General features: G+C 43.9%; 1 protein-coding gene across 1 annotated transcript in view; it reads right to left on the bottom strand.

Annotated features, from left to right (window-relative positions):
- The window catches only part of ppp2r3a (protein phosphatase 2, regulatory subunit B'', alpha), a 54,281-nt gene extending 38,240 nt beyond the window's left edge, over nt 1-16,041 (bottom strand). Inside the window, exon 1 of the mRNA XM_030116619.1 lies at nt 15,739-16,041. The gene's annotated coding sequence lies outside the window, so the exon portion shown is untranslated. The remainder of the gene's footprint in view (nt 1-15,738) is intronic.
- Between the last annotated feature and the right edge of the window lie 543 nt (nt 16,042-16,584).

Genomic DNA, 16,584 nt, shown 5'->3' with positions numbered 1-16,584 from the left:
TGGCAGTAAATGTTATGTCACGCAGACGTGCGGGTCTCTCGTCTCACCATTAGCTGCCAGTAAATGCTATAAATGTAAATGTGAGTGTATGTTTCCGTATAACGCGAACAGGCAATGGGAGCTCTGATTCTAAATTTTCCAGGCAGGGCTGAGGAGCTCCAGGCAGACGACGGGCAAGGCAGACACACAGTCATCCTATCAGGATACTGCCAAGTTCTCCATGTCCAAGTCTCACATCTGTTTGCTGTTACACACAAACACACACACACACACACACACACACACACACACACACACACACACACACGCTCAATACGCACCGCGCATTGCAGAGACGCCGACACACACTGACACCTACACTTGCAAAGTTGCGAGAGACGTCGATGCATCCCACACAAACGGCCCACACGAGTTCAAAGACCAAACTGCAAGTGCTCAGATGAAAAGAGTGTGAGTATTAAGAGTTTAATTAGGTTTGAAACTCAAATCACATTTGGATGCTTGAAATCCGCAGGAGTCATCAACCTCCACAGCTCAGGGTGTGTCAAGCTGTCATTTTATGGAGAAGTGTCAAAAAAAAATAAGGTGGTGAGGCTAAGAGAATGCTAATTTTGTTTGTGTCTGTATGTTGTGCTTTCTGCTGGATTCGGTGTGGAGTTTGCATGTTCTCGGAGCGATCTGAGGAGTTGCAGTCAGAACACATGTCAAGTTGGTTGATGTTTTTAATTGCCTTTGCACATCAGTCACTTCCCCCAGGAACACACACTACCATTCTGCACACCCGAAGAACAATGAGAAATACGGTAAAATGGAGGATCAAGCAACGGACCTCAGGACTGGAGGAAGACCTGAATGGGTGGATATGTTGCACCTGTGCTCTCTTTCTCACATAACATCCAGGCCTGTTCACATCAGAGGAAACAAGAGCTGCACTGGAATAGTGTTTATAGAGCAAAACCCCATTGTTGCAGAGTTGTGCACAATTTGGCTTTACTGGACTTCTCACCCCTGCAGTCCTGAGGTGTATTTCCCACCAAACACACAGGTGTGATCGCCGAGGATTTGGCTCCTGCAGCAGCAGTTACAGTGTGACTGTGTCGGCCTTTTGAAGTTCAGAGTCAGTAAACCTCTGGGAAACTGGCTTCGATCCTCGCTCTGTCTCCACCCCTCAGTCTTCAACTAAACAGCAGCTTCCCGAAAAGCCCCATTATGAAGTCAAAAGGGGAGCTTTGAGTTATAATGATCTATTCAAAAAGCTTTGGGCCTTTTGTGTCAAGTTAAGTCCGGCAATTCTATCTTCTTCTGGGAAATACTCGCTCATTTTCAAAGCATCAGTCATTCGCTCGAGTCTTTAAAAGCTTCCCATCCTCTCGACTCTCTGCTCTTCTTTTTTTTTTTTTTTTTGACACACAGTGCTGTTTGGGATTAAGACTCTGGGTTTTAGCAGAGGAGATATTTTAACTTAAAAGAGTGGAGATGAGGGAGTCCATCATGCTTAGAGAGACAGAGGAAAGTAGAAGTACTTTGACATTTTAAAAAATGAAACCCTCCAGACTTCCACGTCTCTCTTTAGCTACTTCTCGCCCTGCATGTTCGCATTACCTGCGAGAGAAGAGACAGTCAGTAATGACTCCATGGACGAGAGAAGGTAAGACGGCAACAAAAAGGAGTGGAGCTTGTCTTCCCTTCAGCTCAATAAATGGTTTTTGTTTAGAGAGTGGCTCTGCTTTCTTCTCCGTATAATTTGCAATCTGTCATCAAGCCTTTTCATCGTGACACACAAAAAGTCTTTGGATTTACAGAGACGGGCAAAAACAACTTTAAGAGTGAGCCATTACGACGTGATTTATGAGAGAAACAGTTTGATGGGGCTCCAGCAAGAGATTAATACGCTCTGTGTGCGTTGCATCCATAGGAGGTGGAGGAAGTGGAGGGCACGTAGAGGGCAGCGCCGACTTCCTGGGGTGCACGGCCTATATATACATATATACAAGCCCTGACGCCTGAGGCCCAGAGTAGCCTGCATTCTCCTGATTCAGCCCATATGATGGATACCTCAGACACATTCCCTCGCCACCATCCCTGCCTCTCTCACTCTCTCTTCACACTCTGAACTGCCTGAGGCGCAGCTCCTGTCCTCACCTCCTCTCCCACCTACATGCTCAAAAAAATGTGTCATCTGATTCCGAGACGGATATGTGTTATCGTACAACATCGTAAAAATGAATGTGGAGTCTGCTCCAGATTGTGGAAATGAGTATCGGGACACATCAGTTGGTGAGACACAAACACATGGCAGATTAATAAATATTGACAGAATGACAAACGAAGTAGAGATCAGGGTTATTCATGGTGATTAAATTGCAGAAAAGGAGTATCTGCCAAAGCCTTTTTCAAAAACTGCCTTCAATTCATATTCAAAAAATAATGCAGCATTGGAATATAAAAAAGTATTAAATCACTCAATTGAGACGACAGAAAATCTACAGGACAGACTGGATTGCATTGTTTTTGTGGTGAATTCCTTTATGAATGCTGTAATGTCATAAAAGCATGATCAATAGATAAACTATAAGGTGACACGAAGCTGCTCATTCCAAAGATTTGCAATGTAACGTGAATGACAATGCAAAAACACAGATACAGACAGAAGACGTAGGAGGAAAAAGCCAAAGGTTCTCATCTAAATGCTTCTCGGCACAGATTCACATCCCTCCTCCAGCACCCACGTGTTTGGGTGCATTTATATGCACACGTGCTTCAACACACAGTATCTGAACTTCAGGGCATGTGAACGCAAACATGAAGCCAGGGCAGGGCGCGTCGGTCTCGGCGTTTTCAGTATGGAAACGCTATTTTTAAAGTTTCCACAAGGCCCATATTATGACTTTTTTAATGTCATTATTCATCAATAATAATGATATGTGAGAACAGGAGAGCCAAAGCTGATCGCTTGCAAAAGTTTGTGTGTAAATGTGTGTGTGTTTTGGCACTGAAACTGTGGGAGTGAGTTTATCAACAACAACAACACAATCCCAGCCGTCCCCGAGGACCCGAACGCTAAAAGCCACTCTGGTTCCCATGAGCTCGCAGCCGACACGGCCCGTCTCTGGATTGTGTTGCTTTCTATTGTGAAACTCAACACAATGTTGCTACAAATAAAAACCAGTAAATCGCTGTTTAATCATAACGTTACCATGAAGAAAGTAGTGTGTAATTACACGCGCCAGGCCACATCAGTGTTGTCAACATGGAGCTTGATGTTTCTCAAATGAACGTTTCAAAAGTCAGTCTTTAATCAGGGCACAATCAGAAAGTGCAGACTGGAAAAGTATGGGACGGTATTGTTATTATCCTAATTGTAGATTGTTCAAATATGCACCACATCATTATATATAAGGAGCTTTTCATCTTGTGTCTTTTGCGCAGACAAAATCATTGATTGAGGTATGAGAATCAAATACTGCAAAATCAGTTTAGAATGCCATTGTAAGGAAAGAAAACACGATTTTTCTCTCAAAGGGAAAACCACGAGTGAGTAAAAAGTTTGAAAGTAAACAGATTATATCAAAATAGGGGTCACTTCAAATTTGGACATCAAACAGACTCAGAAAAGAGCGCAGCAAAACTTCCAAGAATGTCAACAGTGAAGGCTTAAGGCTATTAATAAAGACACATCAACAAAGACGGAGGGAGAGGAGGAGCAACAGCACACACAAGAAGAAGAACGCAAAGGAGGAGATACAGGAAAAAAAAGGCTAAGAAAAAGCTTCAACTAGTTGATATTTTTTTAAGCTTTGTGAACCATAAAAAAACAGGTTTACCCAATAAATGACAGATTAAAACACAGTTACCATGGCATTCAGTAAATCCTTAATATTTATCTTTCTAGTTTAGTGGTCTTAGTTTAAGAAATTGGGTTTGTAATCTTCAGTACTCCTTCTGTGCAAAAGCACATTCAAACAGTGCAGACACAAATAATAAAAGGCTTCAAGCAGCAACTCAGACAAACACGGTGGATTTGTTCCAAGATGCAGTTTTGTCAGTACAAAGTTTCCTGTTTGTGTTAAGATCCCTCCTCCACAGCTAAGGAAGATAAAACACTGTGAGGAAGAAGATGCGAAATTGTCTTCCTTCCTAATACAGCTGGCACTCGGCAGATAACACGCTGTACGGACTGTTTAATTGTACCGAACGCAACAGAGAAAACTCTCCATCGACTGAAATCATGGCCGGGACATCAAGGAGGGGAAAAAGAATGTGAAGCCTGTGAAGCTATGAAGTGGGCAAAAATGAAAGAAAGATGGAAAAGAAAAGGGCAGATCGGACTGCAGGTGATCCGTCTCCGGCTGCAGCTGCACGACAAGCTGTCTTTGATTCGCCGCAGTTCAAACACATAGCAGGAGAATCACCTCACCGATGAAAGAACGCCAATGATATCAAACTACCACATCTTAGCTCTCCCAGGCATGGGGCACTGACACACACACTCAAAAACACACTGAAATGGAAAAGAAAAACAGAAGAAGAAAAAAAAAAAACTGAATATCACTGAGAGCTCACATAAATACTATCATTAAAACTCCAAAGTGAGGCGGTTCCTGCACAAATATGGTACAAATGCAAATACAAATCCTCAGACCAGAGGCAGCGATTTCCACATTTCTGGTGTTTTCCTCCCTCGGAGGGATTCTACCTGGACAGATGAGAAGACGGGGGAAGAAGATATGTGGGGAGGAGGAAAAGGGGGCAAGTGCTGTCAGGGCTGTCTGAACAGATAAGAAGATAGATGATGGAAACACAAAAGACCGAGAGGATGGAAAAGAAGAAAGGGGCGGCACAAGAAACAGCTAGAAACATCTCTCCTTTGACGAAATGCTTGATTCTGATTTTGCAAAAGAAAAATAGCACAAAACAATGTGACTGAGAAGTTCCACACAGTCAAGGGGGTTTTATTAAAACTATCAAACTGCCATAAAATAATGCAAAACATCTCACAACAGCTGGACTTAAGTGAATAAACAGACTTCCTGGATGCTAAGAAAAATAACATCTGCGTCGAAAAACAGGGTGGAAAAAAAAAAAGGGCTGATATTGTCTTCTACTGTCAGTAAATATCGCCTGCGAGTCAAAGTTACAGCTTCAATCAATCAAAGAACAAAGAGATGGCAAAGATCACCGCAAAGTATTCTTTCACATGCGAAAAGCAGCAGGTGTAAGATTTATGGGCCCGTTTCAAACACACTCCAGGAACACTCCAGCCTCCCGCACATTAGAGGGTAACAACAAGACTGGTCAAGCAAAACCTACATAGTGTAATTGAATTCGCTGTTCAACACAATTGGTGGGATCGTACTGAGATTGCAGCCTTGGGAAGTAAAGAAAAATGTCCCTGACGCTTCTCCACCGCGTTGGAGGCGGAAAAAAAAGGCTCGTTTGAGGATTTCTTGGGTCTCAGCTCACAGCACGACGCGGCTCTAACTACCAGTTGAAGTTCCTCTCATCTGTCTGGTGTCTGTGCATGTCTGCCTCACAGCGGCGATGCCGCACTGTCTGTAACCATGGAAACCGCAAGGATGCAGCATCGACAATCATAGGAAGTGATCGTATGTCATACAGATGCCACACATGGTCTCTCTCTCTCTCTCTCTCTCACGCACACACACAGAAGGAAAATCGCCTTAAAGGAAGAGGTGCACATTCTGTGTCCTCAAAAATCTGTGGAGAACGCGCCATTTTTATTCTGAGGAAAAAAAAAAAAAAAATCAAATAAATAAACATGTGAAACTATCTCTCTTGCTTCTGGTGAAGTCCTGCTTCACAGACGGCCCCCGCTGCTGGCAGAACACCAGCTCTGCTCGAATCTTCCAAGCTCAACCTATCACTCAAGGGCAACTTGACCTGTTTATTTCATGAATATTTATTCTTCTCACCAAATCTTTCCCAGCCTTTCTCCAACCAACAGCCTTCTGGTTGTGAGCCCCACAGCAACAGCCTCAACTACCAATACTGAAACAAAAAAAAAAACTCCAGCCCACAAAAATGAACCAATGGGGAATCGTTTGCAAATTAGCATTCAAGCTACGTATCTTACATAACGTTGAACCCAAGTTACAACCCTCAATTTGCCCTGTTGCACTGCTGCAGACCTCGTAAATACAGAAATAATGTGCCGTAGGTAACAAAGATGATACACTGTGTAATACACTGTAATACAGACGTGATCAGTCAAGCCCAAATTATTACAAGCTTTCATGGAGGGAGATGGATGATTTGGACTGGAGCCAGTGGTTATGCAGAGGACACAGAGGATGTTTTCCAAAGAGAAGACTGCAAAGAATGAGAGAAATAAAGGAATGAAAAGAGCCTTTTGCAAAACACGGTGGTTCACACAGGGAATGATTTTATTTGGATTTATAAATGCTTTTAGAGCAGGAACATGCAAACGCCACACAAAGTCAGCTGGGCATCTCTCACATACAGCAATCTGGACTTTTTTTCCGTTGATAGTTAAAATAAGACGCCTCAGCTGCTGCATGTTGTCTGTTAACTATCCAAACCCGCTGTGCTCCAAGAGGAATCCCATTTGATTGTAAATTGGAAGCACTTGGAGGATTATTAGTATACGTAGCTCTCCCTGAAACACTATTTAACAGCAGGTGTCGAGCTGTGAAACTGAAAAAAAACTGTCTGAGCGAAAGAATGTCAGCAGGAAGGAAAAAAAATGAAGATTCTCATGAACTAAATACAGACTAAATAAACATATCTACAGTGTTTACACTCCTGGAAAATTAGAAACGCTGCATGAGAAATGTCTTCTCATACAGTCAATATAAACAAAACTGAAGAAAAAGAAAACATTTGGGAAAAAAAATGAAAAAAAAAGTGTTGGTTCATTGAGTTGTTTGGAATTAGTGGACCAAAAGCACTGCTCTACGCTAGGAATGTATTAAAAACATTTTAAAAATGTAACTTTATAAATTAGACTTGCTGTTTATGGGTTTTCACAGTTTCTTAAATTTCAAATCCACCAGTTTTTTTAGACATGAAGAACATCTGCAGACCGTGTCTTAGAATAAATGTTTCAGATGACTGATCAGTTTTTCTCGTGTAAAAGAAAAACAAAAGCAGGAGGAAATAAATGAACTAGCTTGATTTCCTGCATGTGATTAAATCAAGAGTCTGTTCTTTGGAATGCAAAATACTGGACTTTTTGCAACCAAGCTTTAAAACTAAATGACTACATTCAAAAAAGTTGTAAGTTTCCTACAGGCAGGCAGTCGTACGCGATTTTCTGGAAAACTTATTTCAAAAGTGTGACATCAGAAAATTGTAAATACGACACAGAGATACTAAAAGTGGTTTAATTTCAAATGTATTCTGTGTATTGTTAATGCTATGGTGGTAATTTGGAGCAAATTTGCTCACTAAGCAAGTTAGTTGGTTTGTTTTTTCATTAAACATTCAAGATGATCTGATGTTTTCAGCGGTTGACCACGATACGCTTCACATGGGGGAAACCTACGGGACGCACGCTTCACTGACAATATTTACAATGTAACACGATGGATGGATGGATGGTTTGGTGGCATATTCCTATTCAGCTACACTAAATTCCTGGGAGCTGTGGAACAGCTCCGGCCTCGCACACACAGCCACCGGTGGTCAGACTGGCAGGCAGGAGGGAAGCTCCAGTGTGCAGGGATCCGACCGGTTCACCGTTTAACTGCCTGCCAACAGTCCACCGCACACGCGGACAAATAACACACACCGCCGCTCCATCCGACCGCAGCCTGAAAATGTGTGCGCGCGCGTGACCTTGTTCCTGCCCGAGCATCGCGGGCCTACGTGTCCATAAATACAGCGTGCGTCTCCTCACTGTGCTACAGTGTCCTGTGATTGTGTACAGATGAGAGAGGGGAGTTAAAGTCACAGTGTAAACAATGCAGGGACCCCCTCGGCTTGTGTTTACTGACCGAGATAAAGGCTGTCATTCCGCTCTCACCACCAACCTACTTCCGCCTCCGTCCAAGCAGAAACGGTTAGGGACGCACTTAAGCCCTGGCAATGTCGCAGCGATTCTCTCTTGCCAATAAAGCTTCTTGAATGGATTTGGAATAAAATCAGAGAGGGAAAACAAGAGGGCACACTGGTGCAAATGGGTCATTTCTCCCCCCCCTGCCCCCCACCCAGAAAGAGGTTACTGCTTCTCCTCCTCTTTTTTTTTTTTCTTTTCCTTCCTCTTCTGACAAACATGTTAATGCACTTACAAAACTTTTCCTCCACCCTGAGACTCTCGCTCCAGTTCCCCGGTCGCACTGAACCCACGTCTGTGGTGAAGCGAATTCAAGTCATTCATCTGCATTTCTGCTTTTCTTTCGCCCGAAGATCATCAACCTTTCTCGTAATCTTCGTTCCTACGCTGCTTTATATCTCAATTCATCAGATTTTTTTTTCCCTCCCATCGTTCTCCGTCTGCGGGCAGCAGTGAGACGCATGGTCTACCCACACCGACCAATAAAAAGCGCCCGCTTGCCTCTGTCACTCAGGCGGCCTCCGCCTGGTATACAGCTCAGGGTACGGCGGGACATCTAGCCGCCCGGCTGGCAGGAGGCGCAGAGTGTATACCGATGATGGCACCGGTTCAGATTAGTCTCATGACCTTTCTTGAAAGTGGTCCTTCTCCTTCTGATGTCCTGGCTCCTGGTTTTCCAGTCGTTTTCACCCAGTTGGCACGCGTCTGCACCTTCAGCAACTGCAGCCGTACACTCAGAAATGCAGTTAAACGCGTCTGAAGGATCTTTTCTTCCCTCGTGAGAGAATGCCATAGACGACGGAGGTAATGAAAAGAGCAGGAGGAGTACAACCATGCATAAAAAGCTGCAATAAAATATTTTTAGACTCAGACCCATTCATGGGCCAAAAAGAACCACACTGCCATGACTATGAATGGTGCTGCTAGTCCTTTCTTTCTCGCGCTCCCTTTTTCCTTTCTTCCCCTATTTCTTTCTCTTTTGGCAAGTGCCCTGCCAGCGGAGGAATGCCTGGTGCGGCTTCAGATGTGTGCATACATGTGTGTATGTGTGAGAGTTTGGACAAAGGGAGCCAGTGTGGACAACGCCGCACAATCAGCCGCTCAATGGAAAGCTATTAACTCATTGCACACAAACACACACACACACACACACAAATTCCAGCGTCTAAGGACGAGAAACAGTGACATTCAGACCCAACGAGCCAATCAGCACGCTTCAACACAACCACAATGGAGCCAGTCAATGAGCAGCAGAGGGATGATGGGAGATCTGTGAATCAAAGTGTCTGGCTCTTCATCCCTGTCTCACTAATCTTCACTCTTCCTCCTCCTTTTCTCTTTTAATTCTTCCTCACTTCCTTTTTCCCAGGGTGGCTCTCCGACAGGCTAAAGGTAGTGAGGAGTGGCCACTGGGCACAGTCCACCTCCCACTCACTCATGTATGAATCGCCCCATTGTGGGGCCGTTTCTATTCCGACACTGGGGCTTTCGATTTTCTGAGTCCTCTGTTTGGCCTTTTATTTTGACAACAGCGTGCATCAGACATGATTGTTCTCCTTTATCTTTAGCCTATGTTAAATTCAGAACATTGTTGTAGCCAATAAAACTTGATAGTGAAAGACAACTGTTACATATGACCTCAGGTTTGTTAAATATTACTCACACTTAGCAAGTTCATCACTTAGATAGGTCCAACCAAGAAACAACCAGTTTAACAGTGAAAGTTTTCATATTTATTGCATATAAACATTAATATTTTCAGTTTATTTCTCAATAATTTTAGATCATTTACATCAAAAATGCTGTACGTCAAAATATTCATTTTTTTAAGGAATTGCAGAAACTTTTGAGTTTATACTAGACTATTCTCCTCATCAAGAATCTTACAAATTTTAAAATAGAAGGCGTAAAATATTGAAGAAAACTAAGCAGCAACAACAGTGAAAAGAGTAGCTGTTACTAGATATTCAATGAACTGATTAATCCACAATACGTTTCAGAAAGTTTTGCTAATGACTGAACACATCAACGTCAAAGATATGAAAAGATAATCACATCAGTTTTGCCTCTGATCCCCTCCTCTACAGGGTCCTACCACAGTCTACCCAGCAGCCGACCTGATCCGGCCTTCTCCCCCGCGGCGAGAGCTGGTTAACTTTGAAGCCTTTCCCTCGCTTCTTTTGAACGTGGATTCTCATCCAGCCGGGGAGCTCGTTTTCAAAATATCAGAGAGATGATAAGAAGATCGTACACCGTCTGCCTCCCGAAAACAAAACTCCATTCAAGGAAGCTGCTTGGAAACGCCGTATCGAGTGTAATACCTTCCAGACTGCAGAATGAGACACGCAGACGCGAAGGTTACCTGATGGCTGCGATAACCAGCCAGGAGTGTGTAACCTCGGCTTATTGAGATGCTGCTCCATGTGCAACCCCCCCAACCCAAACCTTGTCTCCCAAGACACACACACACACACACACACACACACACACACACACACACACATCCACTTCTCACTAACACACTCACACTTTCCCTGTCACGTCTTCATTTTTAGCAGCCGGGAGTGTTACATGCAATATGAGAAGACCACCCACCTACAAATGCGCACACACACACACACACACACACACACACACACACACACACACACACACACTGCTGGGAAATGTGAAGGACTGTGCCACTAAAAGGTCCATGAAGAAGCTCAACACAATGGTGCCTTGTGCTGCTGTGATGAGTAACTCACAACTTCGAAGTGGTGTGTGTGTGTGTGTGTGTGTGTGTGTGTGTGTGTGTGTGTGTGTGTGTGTGTGTGTGTGTGTGTGTGTGCGTGCTTCTGCGTTGGAGAAATCGAGGCAGGCAAACACATGTGGGTACAGGGAGATACATAAACCACACTCTGCATCAATTAGAGGGCACAAATGTGAAAAGTCCGACAGCAGCCGATGTCCTGGTACACGCTTTAATGCTGGCTTGATTACAGACTCACCACACCCATACAGCAACACACACACACACACACACACACACACAGATCCAGACACACGGCCCAGACACAAACACCACGTTAGGGTGTGGGCATGATGTAACACATAATTTCGCATGAAAGTAATCCAAAAATGAAACCTAATTAAAACTGTGTATGCCGCTGGATGCTTCCTCGCTTCATGTGCATCACCTTCTGTCAACACACACAAACTCTCTTTCATACAAAGTGGCAGTGTGAGAGTCAGACATGCATCAGAGTGTCATCCTGACTTAACTCCGGAGATGTTTGTCTCTGTTAGTTCAAACCTACTTTCTACCTCCGTTATGTAACTCTTGTTCGATCCACTACACTCCTTTTGTCTATTTTCCTGCATGTCTGTGCTGGTGGGGCTTCACGAGAACTCTGCATGTGTCGAACTGGTGAATCTAAATAAAGTATTTTTTCCTGTTCCTACTTGATCGATCAAGCACAAAGTGTTTGGAGTTGAGAAGCTGCTTGCTAATGGCTTTATTTTCAGAAGTCGCTCAATAAATATTGAACTGGCTAAAGATTTGCACTGCTAAAATGTTCATTTTGCTGAATTTATGAATCCAAAAAAAAACCCACTCAGCTACAGACTTAGATGAAGGTATCTCCTCTCACATGAGTCCAGCATTTCATTATTTAAATTCACCATCATTAAGGAAACTTAGGGAGAAATGTAAGAACAAATGACAATCGGTTGTAAACATCAACATTTTCCATTGACATAAATGTGCTTTCGCCAAAGGAAAATTCAGTAAAATCCTACTAGACATCTTGGTTATGCTGTTAGACTTTTGAAGTTTCACATCTAAAGCTGCGTAGGACAGTAGTAGTGGTAGTAGTAGTCCAAAAGTAAGTTTCGCACACCCAGCGACAAATCCTGCTTTGAAGAGGCTTGAATGCATCCACGGATTGGCATGAAAACACACACAAAAGAAGAGAGAGGAATGTAGGTTAAAAAACACACCATCCATCCTCATACAAACAGGTCCCAGGAAAGAAAGAACTGGTAAAATAAAGAGGAAATCTCCCTTTTAGGTACAGAGTGGCATCTGGCATCCAATAAAATAAAAATAAAAAATAGATCTCAGTACTGTAGTAGGACTTCTGGACCGCTCCCTCCTCATTTTGCAATCGAATATCCAAAAACAAGAATATTTTCTCACAGAAGATCTGAATCAAAATGTAATCTGCTGTTTTGTTACGTTTGCCTTGGCAACAAGAAATGTGGTATTTAATCTCTGAAACAGATATAAATAGAGGTGACATGAACAAGAATGAAACGGGACGTTCTGAGTCTGCAGTTTGTGATTCAGCCCACTAATCCAACCTGCATCTGTCTGCACCGAACCGCCGAAACCACAGACATTACTCCATTACATCAGGACACTCCCAAATGGGCTCCATTTGGATATCGTTGCTAGGCACTTACTGTCCTTCCACACTTATGTGAGAAATAGATAAAACCCCGGATTAATATCACACGCGAGGTCACGCCCAACGACACGCACGCATTTACACACACACAAAGAAGCACGCACACAAAGCCGGGAACAACAAGCACCTGTGAAAAGACGCGCATCTGCGAGGGAACGGTGGGAAACCGTCGCTTACATAAATACAGCTCCAAAACAGACATCGACTGCCGCCCACCGCTACACCCACCAACTGTCTATTCAAGAAGCGAGGAAGCAGATAATCAGTAAACTTGTCCAGAAGTTACAATCAAAACTTTTTTTTTTTTTCTGCAATGTGTATTCAAAAGGAAAAGGATGTGGAAAGGGAAATTTAGGACTGTTGATAAAGAGTAATGAATGACGAAGTGGAAGAAGAGGCCCGCAGTTCATTTAAGACGATCAAGCTGATGTGAGCGGCTCTTTTCAAACAGATCAAAAAGAAGTTCTTCCTACTGTCATCTATGTTTTAGGAGAAAAAAAATGTCTGAGATAATGATGGGAAGCGGGGAAACTGCAGCTGCCGCTGATAGATGATGGGAGGAGGATGCAAACTGTGTGGATTTCCTCTCTCGCTGCTAGAGTGTGAATTTACTAATTTCCCCCCTGTGGGTTGAGGCTCTTGGATAAGCTTACACACACGGCAGAGATGTCGGGCCCCGAGCTATTTGAACATCATGTTTCACACCAGGAAAGCTTTGTTCGGTTGAGCCGTGACGAGGAGTCCAACATGCACGTTTCTTTTAGTTCCCTCGAAATCACAATATCAAGAGCTTTTTTTCTTTTTTCCCCTCCTACTCCCACCTGCTCGCTGTAGAGTTTGCATATTCTCCCTGTGCACGCGGCCGTCTGTCTCCCTGGGTTTGAACTGAGATGGACTGATGGCCAGTCCAGTTCGTCTATCATCAGTTTGGACTGCAGCACCCCTGAGTTGGATGAAGTGATACAGAAGATGGATGGACGACTTCTCATTATTCTAATTTTTTTTTTTTCAATTAAATGTGTGGGTGAGTATTCATCTGTCTCTCTTTGTTAGCAGCCTTTTCAAATAACGTAGGCAGAGACAGACTCTGGGGCCCTGCGGCCACACTATGGATAAAGTATGTATAGAAATTGGATGGATGGCATTTAATTAGTGGAGCAGAGAAAGCACCAGGCATACAATGGATCCTATCTGATATATGCATTTGATTTATCTTTAATTAGTCGCAGGAGGTCAGAAGGAGTTTTTCCAATGCGAGTTATGCAGACACGTTGCAGTGTCAATATTCCAACATTATAACAAACTTGCAGAAGTCCAGATCTGTTAATCTGAAGAATCTTAATAAACCAATTAGATTATTAAAGTCTGACAAACATTTATAATCCTTTAGATGTGATTCATCTCAAAAAAGTAGAAAATCCTCATGTTTGAGAAGCTACGAGCTAAAGTTTGGGACATTTTGATATAAGCTAATCTTGATCGAATTCCTTCATATCACAACTGCTAAAGCGTTACTGGAAAGTCTATCTGTGCTTGACGAGCCTAATAGCGGCGGTGAGTGTGTGGGCACTGGCTAAGTGGGTCTGTGGTTGGTGACATGGTGCATACGCGCACATGAACGCACATGCACGTGCACGCACATACACACACACACAAACTTCCACATTCCCCACAGTTCATGCAGATCAGTCTTTGTGGCCTTTCAAGAGTTAGTGTGTCCAGCTGGGTTCAGGTTACAGCAGACAAGATCCCCTCTTTCTTTCTTTCTCTCTCTCTCTCTCTCTCTCTCTCTCTCTCTCTCTCATGCACACACACACACACACTTACAAACACACACAAATGCATCCATCATCTTACAAACATATGCACTGAGCCGGCCAGTGAGCAACAAGAGAGAATTGGTAGTTGTGCTTCTCTTTGACTTATTTCTATCCAGCTTCACTATTAAAGAAAAAAAAAACACAAGGCAGGAGAAACAGTATTTGGCAAATCCTCGTTGCTGTTATGTGCTTTAGGGATACGTCTCTGCATCTATTTGAAGGGCGGATGGTTTGCCATCAAGTGGGAAAAAACAACTCTCATCTCTAGAACATAATCTGAGAAAGGCACATGAACAATAATTACGTTTCTGCAACAGTTAATGTTTTCAACTTAAAAAAAAAACCTTCAATTTGGATTTCCACAAACACATTCGAGCAGTTAATCCAAAGACAAGAACAAATGTGGACCCAAATGCAAACATAGGGACGAATCAAAGTGCACAGCACTGCACTGAAATAAAAATGATGAAACTGATGCAAGTGAGGGACAAATCTCCGAGTGTCAACATCAAGGAGACAGGAGCGCTCTGAGCTGAGAACACTTCCTCACTGAGGCGCGTCTCTTCAGTGGAGCCTTGAAATACACCGAATATCAAGGTAATAAGCAGCAGACTTTAAACTGGCTGAAGATGTCTCTCAGTGTGTGTGTGTGTGTCTGTGTGTGTGTGTGTGTGTGTGTGTGTGTGTGTGTGTGTGTGTGTGTGTGTGTGTGTGTGTGTCTCATCTATTCTAGGAGAATTCCAGAGGGGAGACCCTGTGACTGACCCCCACCTCACAGGATCTGACAGGATATCACCACTCGGGCGCGCGCGCGCGCGCACACACACACACACACACACACACACACACACACACACACACACACACACACACGCATAATTAGTGGGTTGAAGGACATGCACACACAAGGGACAAACAGTAGAGATAAAAGTGCAAGCAACACGTGTGTATGTAAACATCAGGTGGTATTTTCAAAACAGAATTGAGGCTGAAAGTTGATTTAAAACAATTACTTATTACTTATTACTAACAACATGAATCCACTCGTGCAAACAATATATCCTCGTACACTTCAAGACAGGACAGTGGTTTGCAAACAATAATATAACAGATAAATAGAATAATTAGAAGAGTAGATGTTGGTAAAGTGATGGTCTGAGCTCTCTATGGACCCACAGGGATGAACTCGGGCTGTATCTCTCGCCCCCCCATCCCCAAACTTCCTTCCTCACCACTGGAGGATCCCACCGCTGTGAGAGAGGCACGAGCGCGCGTACGCACGCACCGTTTACGCGCGCGCAAATACAAATACTTAACAATAAATACCGCCCCAGTTATTAAATTAATAATAACAAGACGCCACAGGCGGCGTCCGCGCCGCGGTGAGATGCGGGGTAAAGTTTAAACAGTCGTTTTGACACCATCGTCTTACCTCCCGCTCCTGCTGCTGTTCCTCCTGCTGCTGTTCCCCCTGCTCCTCCTCACCCCCCCTGCTCCTCCTGCTCCTCCAGCCGTCTCCAAACTCTTGTCACGACGAGGCTCGTCGCAGTCTGCGGAACCGAACACACGATCCCGTGTAGCCGGGGGAAGAGCGGAGAGAGTCACCGGAGGGTCTGGTCCAGCGCGCGGCGGCGGCGGCGGCGGCTCCGTGTGCGAGAACGTGCGGAACGGAGGATAAATGAGTGTTTGTGTGTGTGTGTGTGTGAGAGACTGCGTGTGTGACTGTGTGTGTGTATGTGTGACAGCTCACGGAGAGAATGAGCATATTAGAGAGGAGAACCGGGGAAGTTAGGGGGAGTTCCCGTTAGCGGGGCGGCGGGGCGGGGGCTGCGCGAGACTGACAGGCTGAGCGGCTCGTGGAGTATCCGCCTGAACTCATGTCCAGCCCAGGTGTGCTCCCTACAACACTATACCTACATTTAATCACCATTGGTCTAAAGATGACACTGCATTTTCCTTCATAGTCTCGAAGAATTGAGTTGGCAAAAAATGTTTTGAAACATTTAATGAGCCTTTATTTGTAAATTATGACTGTAATTATAGTGAATGTGTCACCATTTGTCAGCTCATTAACGCTTTAGAATGAAACGGCATAAACCAGCAAAGCAGTGTAGCTGGAAAGGGAGCCTTTCTTCAAGGAGTTTGGATATTCCCTGTGTCCGTGTTCTACCACAGTCCACAAACACTGGATGGTTTGTGGCTCTTAAGTTCTCCCTTTGTGTGAATGTGATGTGCCCTTTGGTAGACTGGCCCTCGATGAGTCCAGGGTGTAGTCTTT

The sequence above is a fragment of the Salarias fasciatus genome, chromosome 19 (genome assembly GCF_902148845.1).
Source record: "Salarias fasciatus chromosome 19, fSalaFa1.1, whole genome shotgun sequence".
Classification (NCBI taxonomy): domain Eukaryota; kingdom Metazoa; phylum Chordata; class Actinopteri; order Blenniiformes; family Blenniidae; genus Salarias; species Salarias fasciatus.
Note: the sequence above shows the minus strand (reverse complement) of the source record. Positions and strands in the feature narration are given on the sequence as shown.